Genomic DNA, 13,396 nt, shown 5'->3' on the forward strand with positions numbered 1-13,396 from the left:
CCTCTCTAACTGACTCTTCTACCTTCCTCTTCTGTTTTTAAGGGCTCAGGTGATTCCATTGGGCCCACCTGGACAAACCAGGATATCTTCCTATCGAAAGATCAGCTGATAAGGAGCCTTAATTCCATCGTCAAAGTCTCCTCCCAGCATACTTGGACTAGCATTTAATTGAATAGACAAAGGATAGAAATCTTGGAGGGAGGTTATTGGCATATTGCCTACCAAACAGAATTTTAATTTTCTATTTCCATTTTAGTAGTTTTACTGACAGGCTTTAATAAAAGACACCACATAAATCTTTTTGAGAAAAAATATATATTTTATTCTTCTTTATTGTGATTACTGTTTTGGACATAAAAGTAAAACATTGTTACTGAAGAAAAATTGGAAAATAAAAAAGGGGGAAAAAGCAATTAGAATCAATCATAATCCCCTCACTCATATAAAGGCACTATTAGTGTTTATATTTTTTCTTGGAGTCATTTTTCTCTGCATATATTCACAAAAGCTAAAGTTTAAGCTGTATATGCAATATTACATTCTACTTCTTAAGTTAATGTCAGATTGGGAGCAATTTCTGGCATTTGATATTTGTAACTGCCATATATTATAGTGAATAAATATATCATAATTTACCCTATTTAGGGGTATATGAATGTTGCAAATTTTTCATTATAATAACATTGAATTATACATTTTTAAACACGAATATTTGTTGGCATTTTAAATTTCTTTCTGGAAGTATACCTACATGTTGATTTGGGATGTTATGTCAGTCTTTTTTTTTTTACGTATTCCTTACATTCTAAAATGTACTTGCAAACTAATAGGCTTTTAAAATAAGAAGTCAGAATAAGCAGTTGATTAAGACTATAGGTATCTATGACTTAAAATTCCATGGAAAATATGCCAAAAATATTTCTTCAGAGTCATCTTTTCTCATAGTATGGCACCCATTTCTGTATATATTTGTGGCCTACTATAACAAACTTCAGTTTAAAAGAACCAGTAAAAGGTGTGGCAGTCGTGATTTCTGTTCACCAAACATCCCCTTTTCTCTTTACAGGCATGTTGTAGATTGCACTTCTCTGCCCCCTTGGAGTTTGACGTAGCTACGTTACTTGATTTGGCCAAGGTAATGTAAGTGAACGTGTGTCTGTGTCACTTACTGGTGAAAGCTTAAGAGCCAGTCTGTGGTTAGCCGGACACTCTTTTCCTCTGTATTAGAGACTGGCAATGTTCCAGACTGTGGTTACTCTACTAGCTGAGAGTCTGGAGTTAGGACAAGGCAGAGCTGAGCCCTGAGGACAGACCTAGTGTGAGTGAGAAATAAACCTTTCTTCTTTAAGCCACTAAGATTTCAGGATTGTTTGTTACATGGCACAATCTCTCTCATCTTGAGTAGATTGGAAACAGCTCCTACCGAATAGAAATTAGTACAGAGAAGGGGGCTCCTACCATGACAGAAATGTAGCATTGATTAGAAACTGTGGTGAGAAAACCATCCACGGAGCTGGAAGAATGGTGATCCATGTTACGCAGGGGCAGAATATTCGGTAAAATTTCATGTGCAATAACTTGGAAGGCATATGATACACCTAAATATAGGGGAGAACTAGAGGAGTAAGTTGGAAAACAAAATGTTAGTAACATGTGCCGGCTGCTGTTGGCTCTAGATGACAAGGTGTTACAGTGGAGATAAGCTGAGGAAAGAACTAGTTGGTTTACAAACTGGAATAAAAAGGAAATAGAAAGTTCACAAATTCAGGGACTTGTAATGTTAGAAAAAATAGCTTACTTCCCTTACTTAAACAGTAAAACGTGTTATTGAGAAATGGTTTTTGAGCAACAAAGTCTTATTAAAACTCAGTCTTGCAGCTAATACTAAATTAAGGATATGGCAACAGTGTTAAAAGCTAGCAGTAAAAGCTCTGAACAGATTTAAGATGTGTATTAGTTTCCTGTTGCTTCTTTAACAAATTGCTCCAGACTTGCTGGCTTAAAATAATGCAAATTTACTCTTACAGTTTTGATAGTCTTAAATGGGTCTTTCTGGGCTAAATCCAGGTGTTAACAGCTCTGCATTCCTCTGGAGTCTCTAGGGCGGAATCCGTTTTCTTGCATTTCCCAGCTTCTAAGGGCTGCCCACATTCCTTGGCTCATGACCTCCTTCCACTTTCAAAGCCAGGCATGGCTGGTGGTCTTTCTCATATTGCATGACTCTGACTCTGACAATGATTCTCCTTCTGCCTCCCTCTTCTGCTTTTAAGGACCTTGGTGATTACATTGGACCCACCTCCAGGATACTCTCCCTAAGGTCAGCTGATCAGCAAACTTAATTCCATCTGCAATCTTAATTGCCTTTGACCACGTACATAGCATGTTCACAAGTCTAGGGATTAGGATGTGGCCATCTTTGGGAAACTGTTATTATGCCTACCACACAGTGGTACCTAGAAAATCTTTTAAAATGGACAAAATTGTTCATGGAAAAGACATGAAAAGTGTGGTTCTGAGCAACTGATAGGCTCAAAATACATTGAAATCAAGAGAGTGAGGGCGAGAGAGAGAGAGAGATGCATGGGAGTCAGGGAGTGGAGACACTCAGCAAATATGAATATTATATCTAGAAAGAAACTGTCATGTGTTTTTGGTACATGAAGATGACTGAAATCAAAGAGATAGAAACCCCGTGGTTTTTAAGAGAATTAACTGCCAAAAGAATCAGCATGAACCAAAAGAGAATGTGAGGTTCATGGCTTAAAATAACACTGAGGCTTCAGCCATCACTGGGTAGGATGTAAGCTAAGAAGTCTGCCTAACCCTCAAAGGAGGTCTATTCCCTCACATCCACTTCAAATGTGGCCAAGGAAGATCATGGAAAGGAAGACTTTTCCAGAGGACTGAGCCAAGGACCATGCATATAATTAACCAGGGAGGCCCTCCCACTCCTGGAGAGGAACCCTTGATAACATCTGCCCCATGGGACTTCTGAGTTGCAAGAACCCAGTGACTGTGATATGCCTCCCACTGGTACACTTTCCAAAAAGAGTATCTATGAAATTAGGCCCTGTTTTACCACTGTCTATTGGGTGTGAGTAGGTGAGTGAGTAAGGAGGTTGGCAACTTGCATTTTTAGTTATAGGTCTCTGGATCATCAGGAGCCATATATAGACCTAATGCAACTATCTTGATCATTGCCAATGTAAGACTACCAAAGATTCTGAACTTCATGTTGATGCTATGACTGGATGGGATTTGGGTTGTCTCCCTTAGGGGAGCAGAGGGAAAGAGTATATTTTAGCCAGGGCAAGGAGAGAGGAGCAAAAATTTGGTAACCAGAAGGGCAGACTATGATAATCATTACTGCTGCTCACTAATATCCAGTTCTTGTTTCCTTCTACCCATAGAGAAGACTGGCCTTCTTAGCCCTTTTTTGGTTGGGTAGGACAATGGCAGTAGGTCTGGTATTAGGCCATCATTTCCAGGTCAGAATATTTAATTGCTGAGGCAAGATGCTCCTGAGTTTTCTTCACCCTGCTGGAGTGATGCTAGAAGTGTGTGTGAGGATAGAGTTTCCATAAACCTTCCAGAGCTTCCCAACCAACCCATTTTGGACAAATAGTATGAGGAATAAATATGTTTGTTATGATTGGGGAGTTATTTGTTACTGTAGCATAAACCAGCCTGTCCTGACTGATACAGAATACATACAAGGATTTTTCTTTTTTTTTTACCTTGTAAAAGTTTTATCCTGAGGTTTCTTTGAATATTGCCTGAGATATTTTAATAAGAATTCATGTACAGTCTTTCTATTTAACCAACATGTTTTCAAGAAACACTATTAGAGAAAGTAAGCTGTATCTTCCTGTTGCCTTCTTCATTATATAAATTTCATTAAATTTAAATAAATATTAAACAAAGAGAAAGAGGTGGAGAATGTGTAAGAAAACCAAATTCATTACATTTGGGGTAACCCTCCCATTCACTGCATCAATCAGGCAAGATTATGGAACAAGATTTATGAACATTAAATATGGCTATATTTAATTGTGAAGCAGAAGTTTAAGGCTTGGATCTGTCACTTAAGCACTTCTTGAGGCCATGGTAGGGAGAATGGGAAACCAACTCCATCAAGCAGCTCCAGGATTGGGTCACAATGTGCAGGACTTAATTATGTTATGTTTTAGAGAGAACCAAAGGGCAAATCTCAAATTACTAAAATCACAGAAACTAAATCTATTAACAGACAAACATAGTGAGGGTAAAGTCAAAAACAGGGAGAACAAAGTTATAAAATGTGAATAATTGCACAAGTGAAGCTAAGAAAACAGTCAAGAAACTGTAGCAACAAGAGGAGAAGATACAAGATTCTCGTCATGAATAAGCTGAGGCAATGGGATCCAGTATTATTGGGTGCTAGGCACCTGTCTAGAGATGGGCTGGTCCAGGTTCGACTTACAGGTTTCAGCCAGAGAGTGTCCAAGCTTGGGATATCATGGAAATAACTAGGCTATTCTCTAGTCTAATAGATAAGTTTCTACAGGGATTATTCCAGATTGTCAATTAATATCTGGAGGACCTCTGTGATTTCACTAGGAAAGACTAGTGTCCATCAAACATGAAAAATTGATCACAGAGAAACGGAAGAAGAAGAGGTTTGTTACAAGGAAGAAGGAGAAAGGAGGAGGAGGAGGAGAAGCAGGGGAAGAAGAAGCAAGGGGAGATGGAAAAGGAAAAGAAATGAGTGTTAAAAAAAAACCTGAAAAGAAAAGAAAAGCTTCATTAGTTCTCGGAAGTCTAAGGACCTAAATCGGGAAGCTGCTGACAGAGCCGAGGGAAAGGGTCCAAATAGGGGCCCAGGCAACTGGAAACATAAAGAGGGAGCAGGTCTTTGGTGAAGCAGGCCGTGAGATCTGGCTGGGAATAGCATGACTGTAGGTCGTCGCATCAGTATCCAGAGCAGAGAAAGCTCAGGAAGAAATATCTCCCAGCCGGGCACAGTTTGTCTTTGGGCTCCTATTTTTTTCACAGCCAAGAGAATCTCTGGGTGCCCCTGAGCAGTCAGGCACCCCTTCCCACAGCCTGGGAGAGGTTTATTACATTCAACACAAAAAGCAACCCAAGTGTTCTGAGGAGAACCAAAGAAAGAATGTTTCGTCCTTTCCAAAGTTGCCAAATCAATCTCTCCTTGAGAAAGTACCAAGCAGGGTAAAATTTTAAAAATAAAAACAATTCATCTTAGTCTCCTTCCAGGTAGGAATCTAAATGAATGTCTTTCTCTCCAATCAACAGTTTGCCTCATCAATAAAGAGGAGCAGCCTTAGGCCTACAGCTGAGGATTTATTCCAAAGCTGGCATAAAACATTTCATTCCAAACCAATGCTGTTTGAACAAAGATTCATTTGAGTTCATAAATTGAAGAGATGCAAACACAAAGTTAGCATTCCTTTAACATTTTCAAAGATAATAGAAGCAATAGTGACTGCTTTAACCCAAGTAAGCCTGTCGAAGTGTTGGCAATGTTGCTTTCAGCTGTTTTCTAGCTGCACTGTCTCATTTGAAACATTTTTCTCACTTAATTTTTTCTGTTTAATAAAAGATTTTAGTATTAAAAGCCCTCAAGGCATGAAGACATGTTCTTGGGGGCCATAAAGCTTATATTAAACCTCTCCTGATGACTTAATGAATCTTCAAAACAGCAGCCACGTTTTGTCATAATTGCATTCTCATTTGCCCTGTGTTCATTTTTTATTTGATTTGGTTTGTGCAGTGAAAGGAGAACTGAAGTCATAAGATGTGCCAGGTGTGCTATCTGGGATCTAGATTCCTCACTCTGAACCTCAGTTCTTCATCAGCAAAAGAAGTATAATAATACCAGTTCTACCCCCTTCACTGAGTTGTTTAGGGAACGCAATGAATATAGACCATTCAAGTGCCTGGAAAAGAGAAAAGCATAATGGAAATTTAAAGCATGTATTATTATTGGTATTACTATGATTTCTCTTTTTAAGTAATTTATGTGACTGAAGCTCCAATGCAAGGTCTCCTAAAAGATCATTGCACTCAGGCAAGAATTTGTGTACCTGGAAAGCCGATAAGGCAGGCATCACAGGGGACTCATGGCTGTCCAGTGAACCCAGACCTTTAAGACACTAAGAAACAGTTATCCCACAACTACTGAGGCAAGAGAGAGTGATTGGTGATGAAAAAGCTAATTCGGTAGCAATCACCAAGGGGAAAGGAGGAAAAGTTGATCTTATCATCTATCACTACTTCTCAGACTTTAATGAGCTGCACATTACCTGAGAATCACATTAAAATACAAATTCTGACTCAGCAGGACTGAGGCAGAGCCTGACAACCTGCATTTCTAATAAGCTCTCAGATGATGCTTAGATTACTGGTTCATGAACCACATTTTGAGGGACAGAGATCTAGTCTAGACCAGTCCTAAAGGATATTTGCACCAGGGTCTAGGAATGAAATTAGAGGACTGGAAGGCTGGAGTCATTTTTAGAACTGAGAGCACAATTTCAGGCAACATTTCTGTAACAGGGTAGAGATGTTAGGACATTCTCTAACATGGCATAGGCACAGCCAATCCTGAAGGAGAAGAGAGGGTTGACGTTGCTAATTCCAGAGTGGGTGATGTCAAGACAGGCAGGAACTTCTTGGATGGCAGGGAAAATATGACCGCCACTGTTTGGTTGAGGCAGAGGACTGACATGGCCAGTCAAGAGAAAATGAGACATTCCGATGATACCCTGAGGACCACTGTGAAGAGGCTTAGGCTGAGGTTCCAATGACACTAATGAAAGGCATTGAGTCAGAATGTTTCTCACCATTATTGTGAGCCCGGTGGTCCCAGGCTGATGTCATTTGGGGAAATGTGGGTTATGTGATCATCTACATTTTATTGTTGTTACAATCATCATTAGTATTAACATCCACATCATCAGAGGATGATATCCCTGAGATGGTTATTGGAAATAAAGCATTCCCCAACCCACCCCATTTATGTGGGCAGATTCATTCCCTCAATATTTCCTTAGTATCTGTGAAGCTAGAGAGTCAAGTGGGGCACAAGTATGCGTGAAGCTGAAGAGTCAAGTATGTATGAAGTAGAGAGTCAAGTATTAATGCATAACAAGCTTGCATAAGTAGGAAAAACAATGTCTGGCAAGTAGAGTATTCAGAAAGATGAGCCTGATATAGAATTTCAGCATTCTCATAGCAAGAAACAGTTAAGAGAGGGGGAGAGGAAGAGAGAGAGAGAAGAATTCAGACGACCAAGAAAATCAAAACAGTAAGCCATGACAAGTTATCAACAGAAGTGCTTTCTAGAACCTGTCACATACTTCACCTTCCCAAATGGGATATTCTGTCCTAAAGAACCATGTTCTCCTCTCTGTTGCCTCATAATCCGTACACTACATTCAATGGTATCCCACCATGATGTCTCAAAACACCAAGTTGCTAGACCAGTGAGAGATAAAAAAAAAAGATGTGGAGTTATATCTTGTGCATAAGAAATTATGCATATGTCACAAACTAACATATATTGCAGCCTGAGGGCAAATATTACTAAAGAGTGTGCCCTTTACATGAGCATTATTTATTCCTTTAACCAATATTTATTGACTGCTGTGTTTCCAGCAGTGTGCTAGGCAGGAGTGGACAATTAGACACATGCTTGCCATCATGAAGATTACAATACAGCAGATACAGGATGGGGGGGGGGGGGTGGCAAGGAGAAAATAATAATAAAACATTATATATGCCAGTATGGGAAATAAAAACAAGGAGATGAGCTGGTAGCAGAGGGTACCACTTTAGACAGAGTGGTCAGAAGAGTCTCTTCCTGAGGAGGCAATAGGGCTTGATGACATGGCAATGAGAACTGGAGAATTTTCTCAGAAGAGAGAAAGTATTTGTAAAAGCCTGAGGCAGGGAAGAGATTGGCATGTTCGAAAAACCAACGAGAAGCCAACATAGTTAGAGATACCCAGCAGTATAAGCCAAATGTATCACAGTAGAGGATAAAAGGGTTTATTTGTTCCTTAATTCAATGAACACTCATTTCCACCTACTCTATCAAATACTCTATTAGAACAAGACAAACAAGCCCCCATGCAGCTTATGTTGAAGTGAGGGAGATAAACACTCACGATGTGTCATCATAAGTTGATAGGGGACTACTGGAAGCCGTTGGAACATAAAGGGAGTTGAGGGAGGTGTTTTCCAGGACATTTCTTTTAATATCATATCCTCATAATTTACAATTTCCTTGTGGAAAAATCAGTTTTATTACCTTAAAGCAATATCTACATTGACACATTAGATACTTCAAGTGGCTCAAAAGGTTGAAATATATGCTCTTCACTTCCAATATTTCTACTGGGAATATGTGTGAAAAGTTTAAAGGAAAGGCAAGTTGTACTGACTGATTCTTACCTTTGGCTCAGCATGAGACCTAGAAAGGCCAGTCATTCTTTTTGAATTCCTCCGTCATTTCATGACTGATCCATTCATTGGGTAGTTTACTACATTTTATGTGCAAGTTATCCTGTCTGCATCAACAGATTATAAGCTTATTGAGGTCAAATATTCCATATTCTTACATTCCAAATGACACAAGACAAGGTTTCCAATAAATTAAGGTTCAGATAAATTGATTCATTCAGATTTATAAAATATTTCAAAATATCTCCAAGGTCCTTATAGATCAAAATGTGTGATTAACTTGAAAGAATTTTCACTACTTTCTTTTCAAGTGAGGCTTTCAGATCCTGGCTGTGTCTTAGAAAGAAAATGACCTCCTCACCACCCACTCTCCCCCTGGGCCTTTGGAGAAATGGGAGTTAAAAGTGAAGTTTCCTCCAACAGGAAATCTGATACTAAATCTCTCTTCTCTCCATCTCTAATGAGTTCAGTCATTTCACGCCAATACAATTAAATAAAGGCTCTTCAACACCACTTGGCACTCAGATTACATGATTCTTTTTAAAATCAAATTCATACACAGAATCTTTTTGGGCAAAACTATTTTGAGAAGACATTTTTATTGTTCATAATTTTATCAAATAATTTTATGCTTGTATCTGAAGATGTTCTAAAGAATCTGAGCCCAAGGATGATTTTCGTTTTCCTCTAAACTTTGGTCAGAGGAATCCATACATACTGAATACGGCAATCTTTCTATATTATTACTAAACAGCATGAACACTCGGTTTGGATATTAACTGGTCTGAGTAAGATAAACAATATCCTTCATCTTTCAAACTTATATTTTTACTAAATATTGTGACTTTTTGCTCAAGCAATTGCATCTTAAAATTTCCATGTAGCCACAGGCAAACTCCTCAGCAAGGTTAGAACGTTTTACACCTAAGAAGAAATTTATTTTTTGAAAGGAAGAAATGCAACTTGGGAACACTAAATATTGACTCTGTTTTTTTAGGACGCCAAACTAAGTGACCAACTTTTATCAAGTATTCAGGTATTTTGACACCACTCTTTTGAATTTTGCTACGTTTAACATGGGTCCTAACCTCCAAATTTGTGAGAACCATTTCTCAAGATTTATATAAAATCTTGAAAACTTGAATTTTAGACACTCCCACAGGTTTTTATATCAATACCATAATCACTGCAGAAACCATGAGTAGGGGACATAAAAGGGCTGGATGATGGCTGTCTTCTCCTCCCCTGGCCATTTGAGTTTGCAAAGCCTATTCTTGTGCCTGAGGCGAGCAAGCTTAATTTGTCAACTGAGGCAACATGATTGCCATCTCAGGTCAGTACCAGTTGGAGCAGCAATCACTCTGAAACCATCTTAACTCAGCAGCTAGTTCATGTTCCAAAAAGAACTTCAGTATCAACACCTTAGTTCCAGCCCTGGAGTCATCTGCAAAAACTCTCTCAGCTCCCATTCATTCATTCCATAAATATTTGTTGAGAATCTCCCCTGTGTCAGAAAGTGTACCAAGTATGTAGAATACACAGATAAAAACTGATGATCTCTTCTCTAAAGAGGCATGCACTCCAATGGAAAAAAATGGTCTATTAATTATTTATTTCATCAATTCACCAAATATTTATTAAGTACCTATTATTTACGAAGCTTGATTCTAGACCCTGAAAATAGAGCAGTGAATAAGACTGTCAGAGCCTTTCTCCCATGGAGTTTACTTGTTAATCAAGAAGAGGACACAGACAATAAACAAAAAAGTAAACTAGAAATTCGGATGTAGAAAAGTGGAAATAAGAGGAAAATAAAAAAGAGTGATGTGATGGTGAATGTGAATGGAGTTGCCACTTTAGACTAGATGAGAAGGAAGGACATCTCAAATAAGTGATAACTGAGCTGACACCCAATGAAGTCAATCTAAAATCTTAGCACTGCGTGTTCTAGACAGCAGTGGACAAAAGAGAGCAGAATGAAAGAAGGGAGGATATCAAACAGGGGAAACAGCATAGACAATGAAATTAACATGTAAAGTGACAAGGCATATTCTCGGAGGCAACAATGGGAGTTAAGAGCCAACAATGGAATGGTGAGCCTTGCATATCAGGCCAAGGGTGAAGGTGAGCCCCTGACTCAAGCGTATTATCATGGTCCTCTTTCTTGCCTTTTCAGCCTGTCCTCTAGTTTTCTGAGATGGCTATAGGTAGGTTGACCATATATGCATTTCAGTTCCTCATGCTAATCCCCTATATGCTTTCTTCTCTACCATCATGTCACATATATATCTTCAAATTAGTACTTTTTGTGCTGAATTGTAACTATCTGTGTTTACATTCATTTTCTCCATTAGATTGTGAGTTCCTTAAGTTTAGGGGAAAAGACTATTTAATTCTGCATCCTCAATATCTGGCACAGCATTAGGCACATAATTTAAGTTCAGCAGATATTTAGCGAGAAGTAGAAAGATGAATGAATGCGTGGCTGAAAGTTCATGAAATCTTTGATTTAGGATCCAGGGCTAAAATCAAGATGTTAGCACTTTAGCATGAGCAAATAGCATTAAGATGAGGTCCATAGCAGTTGTTTCTCTGATATTATCCTGAAAGTTTCTCATGTCTTTTAAATCTATGAGTTTAAAATTAATTGCTCAGCCCGCCTAGTCTTGTGATACTGCCTAGATTTAAAGCTTCCTCCCTAGTTTTTGACGGATGTCACTGTTGCTTTTCTCTAGCCTGACCATCAGCTCCCTCTAGAGGAAAGACTGGAATTAGTACTTAGCCCTGCTCATCTTCATCATGCCTACTTCTACCTATTTACAGAGGCTGATCAGAGAGACTCTGGCAACCATTCAATGACTGGTTTGATTCCGCGTACTATCCTTCAGGAGTGACAAATTCTCAATCCATAACACTTGGTATGTTACACACAGATTGCTATTCATTTCTCATAGTGGCCCCCTTCTGCAGATTACCCAGATATGAGAGAGAGTGAAAAAGAGACAGACGGGGAGAAGGAGAGAGAGGCAGAGACAAATAAGGATGGAGGAAGGGAGGGAAGCATGGATGGATGGAGGGAAGACCAAAGTAAAAAAGAGATGATGTTTCCTCGTTCAGAAGACATATTTTTGTTCATATGTTCACCTGCTCGTATTTAGAAAACACTGCATATGACACAACATTATCTAACTTGTATATGGCAAAGTTCCCAGATCACGGGCCTCAGGAACAAACTCACAGCAAATTTGGGTATGCCATATTGGCCACATCTGGAAAGACCAGCAGAGCAGCAAAAATGGCACAATGAACTTTAGAGAAGAGACAGTACTTGAAGAAGTAGACAGTGGTTCCTCAAGTCCAGACTCCAAATTAGCATTAAGTAATAGCTATCCTTTATCTCTGGATGGAAGTGGATGGAGGAGCTCTAGATAAGAAAGAAATAGACTCTCTGGAGAGAGATAATTGGGTACCAGACTATTTGTGGAATATTAGTTGGAGGTTGAAAGGAAGGAAAGATTTGGTGTGAGACACTGAGCAGTATTTAGCAAAACTATCTTTCTGTCCAGCTCCCAGGGACTTGTGATGGGATTTTATTTTATCTCCTCATTTTATTTCCTAGAGAAATAAAAGAGTGAATGAGATGGAAAAACTGTAAAATATGTACAACTTAGAAATATGAGAGGTCAAAGCCATTCTGGTTTTAGCTTAATAGCCTAGTTTAACATAGAAGAAAAGAAATGTCTGCTTATCAGGTAAAAAATGATATGAGCCTAAGAGAGTCATGTAGAGGTGGTCGATAAAAGTTAATTTCCTTCCTCCCTCCATCCCTGCCTCATTGCCATTGAGAGGCTTGAGTAACCACACACACACACATACACACACACACACACACCCTCAGGAACAAGATCCTGGATGGACTGCTACTGCATCTTTGGCCTCATAGATGCAAACCTGACCAGTAGTGATCTCTTCTCAATTGCTTCTCCTAAATAAAGTTTATGTTGACCAACTGACTACGTGAATGAAAGAAAGAATGAATATTTGAACAATTTAGTAAATTTCTATGTATTCGAATCTGTGCTGGATACTTTAAGCACCTTACCTTATTTAATCCTCATCGCATCTATGTAAAAAGGAATTCTTCTCTCCATTTAGAGATGAGGAAACCGAAGCTCTACAAAAGTAAGTGGCTTGCTCAGGATCATAACACAGGAACTACAGAGTTGATTTAAACCCAGATGATTTGATTTTAAATCCATTTCCTTTTCCTTTATAACGAAGCTTCAATTTGTAGCTGATTTCACTCAGTCGCAGTATCAATTCTAGTCATTAAAATACAAATTAGTTTGCAGGAGGTGTTAGGCACCACTGGATAGCTAATCCAAGACCCATTCCCAAACACCTAAATATTCGCTGTCTCAGATTCCTTGAAGCTAGGAATGGTCAGATACCTGAGTTCTAGCCAATGATTGGTAAGTGGAAGTTTACTCAAAGATCTGGAAAACTTTGCTTTATGATCAAAGAAGCATATATTTTTAGCACTATACCAGGCCCTCTACATCCTGATGAATATAGGCACTATGTTCAGAGCAGTAGCAACTATCTTGTGACTATCAGGAAAAGGTAAAGAAAATTTCAGAGACGCTGCCCCTGACTTTGAGTTGCTCAAACATAAGAGCTGCCACCTACATCCTGACTTCTTGCTATGTGAGAAAAACAAACAATTTGTTTAGGGCACCGTTAATCAGCATCTTGTAATTACAGGTAAAAAAACAAGTTAGAATGTCTAAAACACTGTCTCTATAGTATCCAGATTAGTGAGATAACAAAAAATATTAATTTAATTATAATAAGTATCCTTACATAAAAAGCATATTTCCAAAGCCATAATTTTCTGCTCTTAAAAAAAGCTCAAATATCATCCATGTTT

The sequence above is a fragment of the Equus caballus genome, chromosome 23 (genome assembly GCF_041296265.1).
Source record: "Equus caballus isolate H_3958 breed thoroughbred chromosome 23, TB-T2T, whole genome shotgun sequence".
NCBI classification, from domain to species: domain Eukaryota; kingdom Metazoa; phylum Chordata; class Mammalia; order Perissodactyla; family Equidae; genus Equus; species Equus caballus.